This window comes from Manacus vitellinus, unplaced genomic scaffold (genome assembly GCF_001715985.3).
Source record: "Manacus vitellinus isolate BGI_N305 unplaced genomic scaffold, ASM171598v3 scaffold_5_pilon, whole genome shotgun sequence".
Classification (NCBI taxonomy): domain Eukaryota; kingdom Metazoa; phylum Chordata; class Aves; order Passeriformes; family Pipridae; genus Manacus; species Manacus vitellinus.
In genome coordinates this window covers 2,218,904-2,232,545 of record NW_021940682.1, presented here as the reverse complement: position 1 = coordinate 2,232,545, position 13,642 = coordinate 2,218,904, and the positions used below count along the sequence as shown (strand labels likewise).

At 42.1% G+C, this 13,642-nt stretch overlaps 1 protein-coding gene across 6 annotated transcripts in view; it reads right to left on the bottom strand.

Moving 5' to 3' along the window:
* Positions 1–11,288, bottom strand: part of PLEKHA5 (pleckstrin homology domain containing A5) — a 166,739-nt gene extending 155,451 nt beyond the window's left edge. For 3 of the 6 annotated variants that reach the window (XM_018080568.3, XM_018080566.3, XM_018080569.3), the window contains exons 1-2: positions 11,222–11,286; positions 8,306–8,363 (exon numbers count right to left, since the gene is read on the bottom strand). The gene's annotated coding sequence lies outside the window, so the exon portion shown is untranslated. Of the gene's footprint in view, positions 1–8,305; positions 8,364–11,221 lie in introns of all 6 variants that reach the window. The other 3 variants (XM_018080565.3, XM_018080562.3, XM_018080570.3) reach the window with 3 other exon arrangements.
* Between the last annotated feature and the right edge of the window lie 2,354 nt (positions 11,289–13,642).

Here is a 13,642-nt window from a genome sequence, read left to right as displayed (position 1 = left end):
CACTCCAGTATAATTCACCGTATTAGAGATATTTTTAGGTTTCAATTCAACCAAGTAAAAATGTATTGGTTCAAAGGTAAAATTCTTTTAACTCTGCAGATACAACAAAGAGGACGAATCAATCAGTAAAAGCTAAAATGTTATTGATTACAAAAAAACTTTAGTATCATTTGTGCTACTTCACTGTTTCAGACCAGGTAAGCAACTGATACCCACATTAAGCAGAGAAGATAAGAGTTTGTACCATAAGAGATTTAAGATTAGAACAGATTATATGAATTTCTAATGAGGTTTAACTTGCATCATTCCTCTCATTAAAATTCATCATTAAAATAAACACTTGATGTTATGACACTGATTGCTCAAACACATATCCTTGTTTGCAATTTTCTTTTTCAACCCTCTGTACCAAACCTTATGAAAGATTTCAAACCAAGAGCTTTATATTCATCTGGAGGATTTTCCTTGTACATGGAATAATACAAAATAAGGTAACCTTACAAAGTGCTGTGGTCAACATGTAATATCAACCAAAGAAAAAACCCACCCAGCAGTCTTAGCCATCCAGAAACCAAGTTACCCTTTCAGACATTCAATCAGATTAAAAGGTTTTCTTCTTCATCACAGGCATTTGAGAGCACCACGTGTTTACTCCTGTTGCTTACAAAATTTTATTTCAAAGTGAGATTTCTGTCCTTCTTATAAACCAAGCTCATGGAAAACCTTTAAAGATCATGTAACCTATTTTTACTCATCCCACAACACATTCTCAAAAATGATAAATGTTAGAGACATTGGTCAGCAGCTTCATAATGTGCAAGATTCAACACAAAATTAGAGAATAAAAGAAATACAAATGGACAGAATTTTGCAGGTAATACAGTTCAGGAGAAAAAAAAAATCAAAAGCAGTATTTTTGTAGGTCTTATGCACTTTCAGTAGTCCTACTTACTCAACGAGTAGTAAAGATGATAAAAGTTTCCAGGAAATCCTGGAATTCAAAGATGGCATTTGAAATCAAAACCTTCACCAGGTATTTTGCTTTCAAACACCTTTGCTTTCTAGGACCTCTCTTACCTGGTTTGACACAATGAAAGGTTTCCAGTTAATAAAGCACAAAATTAGTTTCAAGTATTTGTTTCCATTAAACATGATTTATAACAGATTCCTGAAGAAGAAGAAACAGGGAGCTGATTTTAAAGGTTAGGTTGCTTGGCAGTACACCCTTCCTTGCAAATAATTGTTCTTACTAAATCACAGTGGAGAAAGCCAGGAAGAACTAAGTTTCTGGAGTCTCCTGAATAACCAAGTATCTTTTTAATAGCTTATATAAAGCTCCAAGACCATCACAGGCCACACAGGCGTTCTAAAAGACTTCTTTTCCCCACTTCACAGATTTCAAATGAGTATTCAACTTAATTTTCATAGGTTTGGAGCAGAAAGATGCAACTTCTCAACCAACTATTTAAGCAGATCTTCATGTCCTACCCAGTATTGGGAAGGAGGAATCTTTCCCAGAGAGTTTTACTGGAGTGCTTATGTGCTTTTAAGTTCCCATTCCCAAACTTCTACGTTTTCCCCCCCTTGACATCACCTTCCCTTCAACCAAAGGCAAGAGCAAGTGAAGTGAGCAGAAAGGTTATCTTCCACATTCCAAAGAAAGAAGGCAAGGGAAAGAGGAGAGTTTAAATTTAGGTACTTACTTACTGAAACACAGGAAAAAAAAACACATATACAGGCACCAGGCTGGCAGAAATCCCAGCAGTCAGGGCTGGGGAGCTTTGCTTCCAGCCAGCATTTGCCTCCAGCTTTGCAGGAGCTCTCCTTCCCCTCTCACACAGAAGCGAACTGAGGAGTGCTCTGAACTGCCAGCCCGAGTGTATCTCAGGTCTAATGAAAGTGTAAATCATTGTAATAAGAGCCAGTGTAACATAAACACATGCAGGAAAAACAGGCTTGGCGCAGCCACCACAACAGACACCGGTTTTGATCCAGCACAACCAAACACCTTCAGACCACAGAGGGGGGGAAAAAAAAAAAGAAGTGGGTGCAATTCCTTTAAAGCAAAAGCAGAACGTAACAGGCACCAGGTGAAATTTGGACCTGTAAAAGTTCTACCAAACAGGAGTTACAGCATGTGGACTTCCCTGCTGGCAAAGTTCATGAGGTTCACCTGCCTGCCAGTTCAGGAGTGTTTGGAAGTGTCCCTCAGTTCCAAGCGCTGCAGGACATGGGAACCAAGATGAGGAAAAGTAAAAGAACCCATGCAACACCCCGACACAACTGGAAGATGAAACACTGGTACATGCCCCAAAATCATTCTTAAGAAGGCACATCAATTATCTTTTTTTAGCGAAGGAACGGAAGGTTTGTGGGAAAAAATGCATTTATTCATTATATACTTATTGCAGCAACCACCTACACAAAATTTTGACTGATCAGCATTTCCTGTGCTTTTTACCATCTTCCACACATAGTGGATAGCGAAAATGAAAGACAGTGTAACAATTCACTGCAATGTGGTAAAAGTATAGTATATTTGCTTTACCTGCTATTATTACTCTGTCACCAATAAAGACCCAGGTCAGGGAAGAAATATTAGCACTTTGGAAACAAGGATCTAAAACTAGAGACTAATTTACTAATTTGTTATCAAATATCAAAAGGTTTGAGTATCTTCCACGTATTTCTCACAGATTTCAGCATTTCATGTAACAACTTACATATAGGTATTTTTGTGTTTTTAAATAATCATACATTAATTCTTACAAGTGTTTAAAAACTTGGTAATGGTTTAAAAAAAACCCAAACAAACAGTAAGTTTCCTCATGCTTTCAAGTCTATCTTAGTGAAAGTTTTCTCATGCTTTCAAGTCTATCCTAGAGAAACTGAAGCATTTAAGGTATTGCCCAATTTAGAAACACACTTCAGGAAAGCGACAGCTCAAAATATCAACCACAGACGTCACAGGCAAAAAGAGACTTTATAGGCACAGTAATTCCTAAGGTTCACATTTGATATTCTACCTCCCAGACTGACTTTGAAACAGGTTCCTAAGCCAGGGATAATGGGCCCTGCCAGACCTGCACACGAGTCAGACAAGTTGTTTTTGCAGGGTGAACTTTTGCCACCCTTCCCTCTGGGAGAAATTCCATTAAGTTTGCTCCTAGGAAATCAGCTCCCACTCCTACTCCTTTTACTGACTTTCCACTGTCACTGCTCCTTTCAGCCTGGTTGTCTCCACTCCTTCCCCTTCTGCAACTACTCCCACCCTTTTGCACCACTACCTACAACCTCGTCCTTCCACATCCAACCTGTAAGCTGCTTTTTGGATGCTGTCCCACCTCTCCTCTGACCCACACCCATTTCTTCCTGTGTCTAGAATCCCTCCACCTCCACACCCAGCTTCAGCACTGCACTGTTTTTGGTTCTTGAAATATTTCAGGGGAATAAAGAAGCAAATGTTAAAATAGATAATAAAGTTGCAGGCATTCCCCAAAACTTCTTATCTGAACAGCTTTGCTCACTATAAAAGGCACAGGATAGCTTGCTGTTATGTCCCAGCTCACCCATCTAAGCATATGCCATTATTTGACCTAGAGGCCTCACCATGTAAGAAAAAGAATAAACTTAAGCCTTTATTTTAGTAAAATAAAGGTTAGAGGCAACAAAAAAAGAACTGAATTTCTGGGAGGAACACTGTGATTCTCAGCCTTGGAGGAAAACAGTTTGATCTATTCTTATTTTTTTCAAATTACATTTTTCCTTTCAAGAAAGGGCTTCTCTGCAAACAGGGCTAGTTGTTCTTTAATTTTTTTGGAGAAAGTCTCAGCTGAATGGGAAGGGATCTTTAGAATGCACATAAAAGACGAAGGTTCAAAGCTGAATTCTCAATGAGCACAGGTTTATTTTAGTAAACAATAGAAGCTCAAAGCTGAAAGAGTTCTTATCCCTTTTAATCACTTAATAAATTTTTCTTGCCTTCCCAATTTTCAAGCTACGTGTCTACAATAAACAAACCTGCATTGATAAAAAGTCTCTATAAAAGAATACAAAACCTCTATTTGACACAACAGTGAATTCACCTCGGCTTTGGACAGGGTTTGTAATGTCTTGCTTCAGCAAGCAACAGGCAAAAATTGTTCTGATAAACACAGAAAAAAAGGTAAACTTCAACACAAAACCCTAAAAATTAAACTCTAACCTTCTTATTTCTTTAAGTTATAAAAATGTCTTCAGTCAGCTTTTGTACTGCCCAAAAAGTATCAGTCCTACAACAAAGTTAAGAAATATGAAGTTCTAGCACCCACAAAACACTTATTTAAGAGTACTTCTGTAGAAGCCAAACTAGGCAGACTGATGCAAAATTCCACAAATATCACCTTTGGATCGATTTTTAGGACAACTTTATTTGGTAAATTAATAACCTAAATACTATAACCCTGCTTTGAAAAGAACCAAAAAAAATCCTAAAGGTATGTTCAGAACCACTACAGTGGAAAAAGAAAAAAGGCAAGAAAAGTAAGCAAATGCCTGATAGTTGTGTGGTTCTAACCAGAGAAAAGGGTTTCTTAAACACGTGCATATGAATAAACACAGAGAGAGAGAGAGAGAGAGAGAGAGAGAGAGAGAGATAGATGTCATTTTATGGTGCTCAAAACCAGTGCTCTGGTGCCCAATGACTATGAAGTCATCACAAGGTACTAAAAACATCAAGTTGAAAATTCTCATTGATCTTAACAGGTGAGGAGTCTGAAGTCCATGACCAGGTACTTTTTCTCTGTTGACAAGTATCATAATGGGATTGTCCCATGGGTCCATTTCCTTGTGCACTTATAAATAATATAAGTAACTTAAGCTTCCCATATAGCTTAGACGTGTTTTGGGGATAGCTTTTCAGAGCTCAATGAGTGCTCAGGACACTCAGCATAAATAACTAGTTCAGTGAAGGATTCTAAGCAGAACAAAAGAAAAATCTCAAATTTGCTGTGCTGTAATTTTCCAGCTCAGGAGTTTTACCATACCTTGCTTTACTTCATAACACAAAAGACTCAACAGTTAACTGATAATAAAGTATTAAAGGTTATAGTTGAATGTATCAATTCTACAGTCATACAGCTCTATGTTCCAGGTAAAAGTTCAGCAGGAGTTACTGTATAAATACTAAACCAAGCATTACTCCAGCAAAGTTTAATGACAGAGTTCCCACCAAAAGGCAAGGAAGGGCCTTCTGTGCACATGCCTAATGTTAAGTAAACAAAATCAGACTTTCTCACTCCCAGAGAGACAAAACACCTCAACAGTGGAACTACATCGCAAGAGAACACATACAGTGTATCACCACGTTACACTTTTTAAAAACTCCAAACAACAAATAATATCTTTTGTCATTTGCATTTAGAAGGGATGAGAAGGACGCTGGGAAAGGATTCTGCCACTAGCAAGTATAGAATTCTACTAATAAAAAAAAAAAAACTAACAGCCCGGCAAAAAAAGGTCAAAGTACTAGCCAGCATCAACTTACTAATACAACCCTATGCCAAAAGAAAACCACGTTATGCAATGGAAACAACTCCTTATCTATCCCTGTTTCAGTGTATCTTTCCATCTTAAAGCTAGAACAAATTCAATGTCATGGAAGCAGAAGAAAAAAAAAATGTGTAAAACAGTCACCATTTAGTATTTCCTTATTCTGAAAATGAGCATACACATCCTAAGAAAAATTCAGTGTCCTTTAAAATAATCACATGTCAATGCAGTCTCTATACTGAGTCATTTGTTTGAAATTCCAGTCCAAGGAATGTTAAGATTTAGCTGACGATTATCTCCTCGACATTATCCCAATTTGATTATACAGTGTTTACTACATCAAAGCCAAAAAAAGCACAGTAATAGATTCAGCAACACACCCACTTGGAACACTGAAGACCTATTATTAAAGAACCAGAAGAATAATTTTCAAAAGGTTTTTATTTTCAAACACAGTCTAGCATAAGATCTTACCATAAAGCAAGGTTGTTAAACATTTCTATTCAACCCACATATTTGAAGCTGTGCCTCAGAAGTTAGGTCAAATTATTTATGTGATCATGAAACTTGACTATCCTTCTTGTCTAACTCTCTTAGCGGACACATCACAGAAATCCAACAGCCAAGTTTCACGTGGCTGAACCCATCAATAGCAGGTTATTTACATTCATTTCCCTGCAACTTACAAACAAGCTTTCAATATATTTACTTATAACATAGTATTTGTTATGCTGCAATCAACAATATAAACATTAATATTTAGCAAACCAGCACACACAAATGAGCAGGGTGTAGTTAGAAATCCACATGTGGGGGTGCTCGTATAGCAGGTGGTCACAACAGCCCACACTGTTTGCCCCTCATGAGGGAGCCCCAGAGTAGTTTAAATTCAGACAACCAGAATTATTATAATCAACATATCACCCAGAGTTACATTGCCTAGGATTATAAGGCAGCGATTATAATGTTGTCACCCTGTCTACGTTAGCTCTCACATCTTCTCTAGCACCAGCAGGGCTGAATGCTAGACAGCTTTACAAGGAGAAGCTATCATTGGGCAGAAATTCAAATTCAGCCTGGGAGGCTGCACAACAAACACGTATTTAGCTGAGGATGCCAAACTGGTCAGACCACGTGAACCTTTCAGCAGGCCTGACAGCACCATCCCTGCCATCCTCCTACGTCTATCAAACCACAGAGAAGATGCAGCACAACTTTCAGATACAAACTGAGCTATTTAGCGCTCACTATCAGCAAAACAATCAGCTCAATGTACATCCTAACAGTTATGGTAACACCTTGGACATCAGAACTTGGTAAGTTTGTCCATAAGGGCATCACTTGCTCTACAATAGCTGTTCACACAGTTTTTTTTATTCCAAGAAAACTCAAGTCGCTATTTTCCAGTTACTACAGCCAGCCAACATTGTCCAACAAGTTCCATCTCAAAGTCTACAAGAATTCTTTTTTATATTGCATACACACACAAACACAGCTTTCTTTTTCACTTGTCTTCATTTAATAATCTGTAGAGAAGTCTGGAGGTGAAATTCTTATGAATCCCTGTCCTCAGTCAGGTGCATTTCTTGCCAGTTGCAATAAGGCAGAATAGAACACTAAAACAAACCCATCACCTATTAACAAGCAGTCCCCTGCTAGGAAGGACAGCAGCCATTCTGATCAGATTTTTGGGAGCATTTTCCTTCAGTACATCTTTTTAAATTTTGTTTAGGATCAAATCAAGCATGTTCTTATATGAAATAAACCATGCAACACATACATAACATCCATCTCACAATGTCTACAATGCATCTTACACAGACTAGCAACCTTTTGCTCAACACTAAGACACAGAAAAAACCTATAAACTGTAGCTTATAACCTCTATGACTAATAGCAGCTTTCACTCCTAAGTTATCCCACTGATGACACTATTCATTTAAACACAGCAAAACAAACACACAGTACAGTGAGTAAAAACTCCTGACTGCATTGAGAAAAGCCTGTGAATTCTTAAATAATAGAAAAGGAAGTATATTAATCTGACAAATATACATAGGTGCCACTTTAAAACTGTCCAATAAGGATGGTCTAACTATCTGGAGAGGAAAAGCTTGTAAGAAGTTTGTACAGATCCAATCAATACGCCCTCTAGACTTCTGCATAAGAGCTGTATTTCCATGTCTCTCATTCAAAGGACAATACATACAGCAAGTCTACCATAGTGAACATACTCCTCAAAACATACTAAAGCAGGAACAAAAGAAATAATGAAAAAATCGATGCTAGAAGCAGAAGCAGGAGGTCCACAAAGAAAACGGCCAAATTAAACCTTCAGCATGGCTTTAAACAATGTAATTAGAGAACAGGGCCGAAACCAAGGCTCTTCTCCCTGTGATGAAGTAAGAGCTTGCCTTTGTGAAAGCATTTACAGCAGGACAGTGCACACACACAAATGTCAAACAAACCAATTCAAGGCATTCTTGACTCACAAGGACATTTCTTGCTAGATGATTACACTCACAGCAAAAATTGCACTTGAATCTGCATCCTTAAACAGCTTTAATTAGAAGTATTAACACAAAAACTCAAAAAATTGTTTTAGTTGTGCAGAATTCAGTAAACAAAGGGCTACACACACTATTACAAGCTTGAATACAAGCCTTTTAGATTTGCAGCATAACATTTAAGTTCAGTTTGGAACACATTCAAAATTACAGCAACATTTAGACAAAGTAATTGAAAATTATAGTATTGTGACAAACATTTAACTTACTTTACATAATATCTTGCACCTTCAAAAGTATATGCTTCCTCCCAACCTGTGGGTAAGTCTGGAAAACAAGCAGCAAAACATCCCAATTACCTTTTGAAATGATGCTGGACATACTGGTCTACTCCCTAACACCAAGGTAGTTAAAATACTGTGTGTCTGATTCCACATGCTGAAACCTTTAGTCCAATGAACAAATATTTCAGACTTGACTCACAATACTGTCTCAGTTTTAATTCTGCAAGCCAAGAGAAGCTACAGGAATGAAAATCTGATTTGGATTTCTCCTTCTCCAGTAATAACAACGAGGGTCTAAGTGTGCCCTTATTTAACAACATTCCTTCCTCTGACCAGTAACTAGAACTCCTGGTCAGCTCCAGATCCTTCTACCTTGAACTTCAGCAGCATCAAATTACCTGAAAGGCAGAGATCCAAACAAAAATCCATCTACTGAGTTACATGCAAGTCACAAGCACCTTAACAGGCATCCTACCAACTACACCACAGAGCATCAGCATTGTATTAGCATAATTCCACCACTTGTTGTGACTAACAAGTGTTCCTGCAGTGTTTACAACTCTATCCCATTTCACATGAAAATCATTTTCAATGCAAATCTAGTGGAGGAAGTGGGTACATCTCTTCCTTTCTATTATCACTCCTAGGAGTACACATATTAAAAAACCCCCACACCACTAATAGCCAATTTCTCAAGTAACAGCTTCCTGATGTAATGGAAGCTCTGAGGATGTTGGGTACATTTATGCACCTCTAGATGCATCATTACCCTTAAAAGTTTGCCCCAGTTAATAAAAATAATGATTGAGACATAGCACTCTCTCATTGAATTATAAAAGCAAGAATGCATTTCCTAAAAAAAAAGAAAAAAATCAGTCTGGGTTATGTGTTGTTCCCCCCCACATTGCTTATTTGCTCTGTCTGTCTGGCATTTTTCTTCACTCCTGTCTTCTCTAGAAGAAAAATCAAGGCATCTTTTGATAATGGCACAGGGCAAAGTACAGCAAACAGGAAGTCTCTCTAGTAGAAGTATTTATGGCTGCTATAGAATTTTGCAAAAATATACCTTTTCAGTGCTGAATATCTCAAGGAATAAAAAGCACTTCAATTCATAATGGAGGACAAAGCTTTCCTCATCGTCTAGTACATGCCTTACAGCATTATTTAATAGGCAGCTTTACAATAACATACATCTCCAAAAGAAGTGTTATTCACTCAAAAATTGTTTAAAAGAAGACATCATTTGAACATATTCTGACTAGGTTCCAAAACGATGGTCAGAGCAAAACAAGATACAAACCCCAGAATTAATCTGTTTGATTATATCTCTGTATGGAAAGATTCATTAACATACACATGAATGAGGGAAACTACAGGAACAGATTTGGTTTGCAGACACCTTGGTATCTGATTAATAAATCATGGTCAATATATCCAAGGTCATGCCTCACTCTTGTGTTCAGAAATAAGTTTAATTTACCCCATGATAACTTTGCAATGTTACATACAACACCCCAGATACTCAAAAGCAAACTGCATTTCTTTTAGAAGGCACTTAACGGCAGAAACAAGTGAGACACTTGGAAAATTACTGGGAAATAACCATCAGCCAAAAGAGACAGTGGGAATAGTTTAAAAAAAGAATTAATACTCAGCTAATGCTAGTGTTGAACGAGCAAAGCACATCTGCCTCCATGCATATTGCTGTAGATGAAGGCCAGTTTTTTAATCTGAGCACTGAAAGCAGGAGCAAAAGGAGCCTGATAGCAATCAGTAGTTCCATTTCCCAGCATTAAATGACTTCTTACAAACAACAGACCTTCACAGCAAATCAAACTGCAGAGTTCTAATAGCCAGAAACCTGTGGTTTTTAAACTATTCTCAACTCAAAAATAAAAAAAAAAGGAAAAAAGAAAAGAAAGGCTGCCTGCAGTTTTCTAAGAGGCTGTTTCTGATTTCTTAATGCATGAGTATTAACCAAACATAAAAAGCAAATAATCTGATATAGACCAATTCACTTGCAGATTTCCCTGCGATTATCCAAGTGATTACATACATAAAAACAACTGCACTTATTACTACACTCCACCACCTCCCAGTGGCATATGTAGCCTGTGTGCAATTCCAGCAGTCGGAGTTTGGCTCTTGGTCTCCAGAGTGTCTGCTGTAAATCCTCCTCCTCCAGCACCTCCTGCTGCTACTTCTCCAGAGTGGAACAAAACAGCAGAAGCAAAGACTGGTTCCACCCTCCTCCCTCCAAGTTATTTCTAATGTTTCAAGTCCCTTTTCCTCCTACCTATTCCACCTCTCTCAGTCACTTAGAAACCACACAGACTCAGCCTAGATGGAAGTGAAGGGAGAAAAAAAAAGGGTGTCTGGGTGACCAGTGAAATCAGACTCTACATTTTAGTACACTTATCGTGGTTAAATCTAGGTACTGCCGGAAACAGGAGTCAGATGAGTGGTTTCGTGCTAAACTGAGAAAGGATGCTACGCAGGTGAATAGACGGGATAGGCAGCGAGAAGCAGGAGAGGAACACGGCGGTCACTAATGGTAACTATACAGCGTTATAGGGGTGATGCGAGGCAACGCAGAGAGAGCGAAGACAGACACACTGCACAGGCACGGAGGGACAACTCGTGGGCAGGGGAAGGCGCTTTAAGGAACTGCCGAGCGGAGCCGGACACGCGGGGCTGGTCGGCGATGTGAGCCCCGCTCAGCCCGGGGCGAACAACTGCGCGGAGTGCGGGGACAGCGGGACCAGGAGTTGTCCCGGGGGGCTGCGGTGGCTCCGAGGGACCGGGGGACGGGGCGCTGAGCCCGCCCGGGGCTCGGCGAGACCCCCGAGCGGAGCGGGGCAGGGCCGGGGGCTCGGGCAGGGCTGCGGGCAGGGCTCGTACCTGCGCTGCGGCGGTGCCCGGTGATCCACGGCCTCTCCGGTGAGCGGGTGTGCAGCAGGTTCGTGCTGCTTCGCCTCCTCGCTGCTGTGGACGGACACACGGACCGAGTCAGGCAGGCGCAGCCCCGGCCGCCCCCTCTCCCACCTCCCCCTCCCCTCCGCTCCCCGCACCGCCCCCTCCCGGCCGGCCCCGCTCCCCTCCGCGCCGCCCGCGCTCAACTGATTGGAAGAAGACGCGGCGCGCCCTGGCTGATCCCGTGAAAACTCCAGGCTGCCGAGGGCAGCGCCCGCCAGTCCGCTCGGCGCTCAGCTCGCCATGGCCGAGCGCCGCAGCCGGGAAAAGAGCCGCGGGGAGCGGCGGGAGCCGGGCGCGGGGGGGGCGGCAGCGGGCACGAGCGACGAGCGCGTCCCCGCCGCAGCCGCCGCAACACCTGGGAGGAGGGGAAAGGAGCTGGGAGAGAAGGGAGGGGAGGGAGGAAAGAAGGAGGGCACAGGCGCCCGCCCCGCCCCGGCGCGTCCCCGGCCCCGCCCCTCCCTCCCCTCCCTCCCCTCCCGCCGCGGGGGCCGCGGGGCGCGGAGGGGCGCGGCCCGGGCGGGGCGGGAGCCGCGGGCACGGAGGGAGAGCCGGGAGGGGTCGGTGCGGTCCCGCAGGAGGGCGAGGGAAGGAAAGGTGGGATGCGGGATGCGGGAGGCGGAGTTCCGCGTCGGACGTGGCTGTGCCCGGCGGTGTGCGCGGCTCCGGCCCCGCGCTCGGTCCCATCGCCCGGGGGGGCCCCGCTCCTCCGCATCCCAGCGCTGCCCGCTCCGAGCGCGGGGCTCCGCCGCTCGCAGACCCGCGTCGGGACCCGAACAGGAAATTAAAAGTTTCGTCGAATGTCCTCCCTCTTCTCACACTCTCAGGCTTCAGGCTTTTTTTTTTTTTTTTTAATTTTTTTTACATAAAGGCTCAGTCCTCATAAGCGAGCGTAAAGAGATGCCATCTTTTTCCTTCGTGTAAACTGTGCCATCTTTTTCCTTCATGTAAATCGTACCATCTGCGCTGCGTGCCCGTCTTCCGAAAGAGGTCTGGGATACGGCGTGGGTTTCAGTGTTTTAGGTATTTTCAGTGTTTTCAGTGTTTTAGGGAGGTGGTGATAACGCAGGTAAAACTTGCGCCTGCAAAAATGAATCTCTGTACCTGCGTGTATACTTTTATTCACGCGAATAATCCAATTGCATGTGCATTTATGCGTTGCCACACACCCCTTCGGTTTAAGTTACACATGGCAAATGTAAATGACTAAAAGTGTGCCGTGGCTGTGGTGTTTCTAAGAGAATCTTCGTTTGCAAAACCACTTTCTGAATAAGCAGTAAAGCTGGGATGTCTGAAGGCATTCCTCTGTCCACAAAACATGTGAAATGCGCAGCTGAGAGTATTCTGTGTAGCAGCTTTGTCCTCTCTACCATTCTCAACACCTTGGGAAAAATAAAATTTGACAGACGAGTTGCTGTGTGGTTTGGTCCCCACCATGCCATGTGGTCAAAGCCTTAAATTCCAGTTGCCCCACACAAGGTATTCCAGACATAAAGAGCAGTGTACATGTGAGAAGACTTGGAGTCACATTTAAGTAACTGGATACAAGATAAGAATTCCTCCCTATCTAGCAATACCCTTCATTTCCACTCACCACTGACAGCACCTGAGATTTATAGACTACCAGAGGAAAGATACGCTGGGGAAAACAATTTATTCTGTAAACAGTTCCCTTCTGTCCTAAGAGCAAGAGCCCTCAGATGATGAGTAAAGTGAGTAATGACTCTTCCTGTGAAGGGCTGCGAAAAGCTGCCTGACAACAGCAAGGGGGAAATCACATGCATTATGGGCTCCTGGGGTGGTAATGCTCATGTCCATGCAGCCTTACTAGAGTGTAGAGCAAGTGCTCTTGATTTCCAGAACAGTGGATACCTTCCACCATGCAGAATCATTTTCTTTCTCTAGCAGACAAGTGCATGCAGCACAGCTAGACTTACATTGGCCTAGATCCATAAATTAGGTATTTAGGCAGGATTTAGGTGCATCAATCCTGCCTGATCCCAGCACGTGCTTTGCCAAACGGCTTCCTTAGGCAACTAAGTTCTGCCAGTCCCTTGCCTTGCAGCCTCCTTCCTGCTTTGCACGTGCTTAGAATTGCTGCCATCTTGGTAAAACCTAGAGTGTGGTACCTAAAATATGTCCCAGCCTGGCTGAATTTTTAGGCAAGGCATTATTCCCCCAGGTGCCACAGAGGCCGGATAAATTGGCCACATTCAGGCCACACCTAAGAAGGACTTACAAGTTTAGTTTCTGTATAACTCATAGCAAACAGGTTGGCAGCACAGTCATCACAGGAAACCTCTTCAGCCTCAAGGATGAAGGGCATTTAAAACCATGTCAGTCTATTCC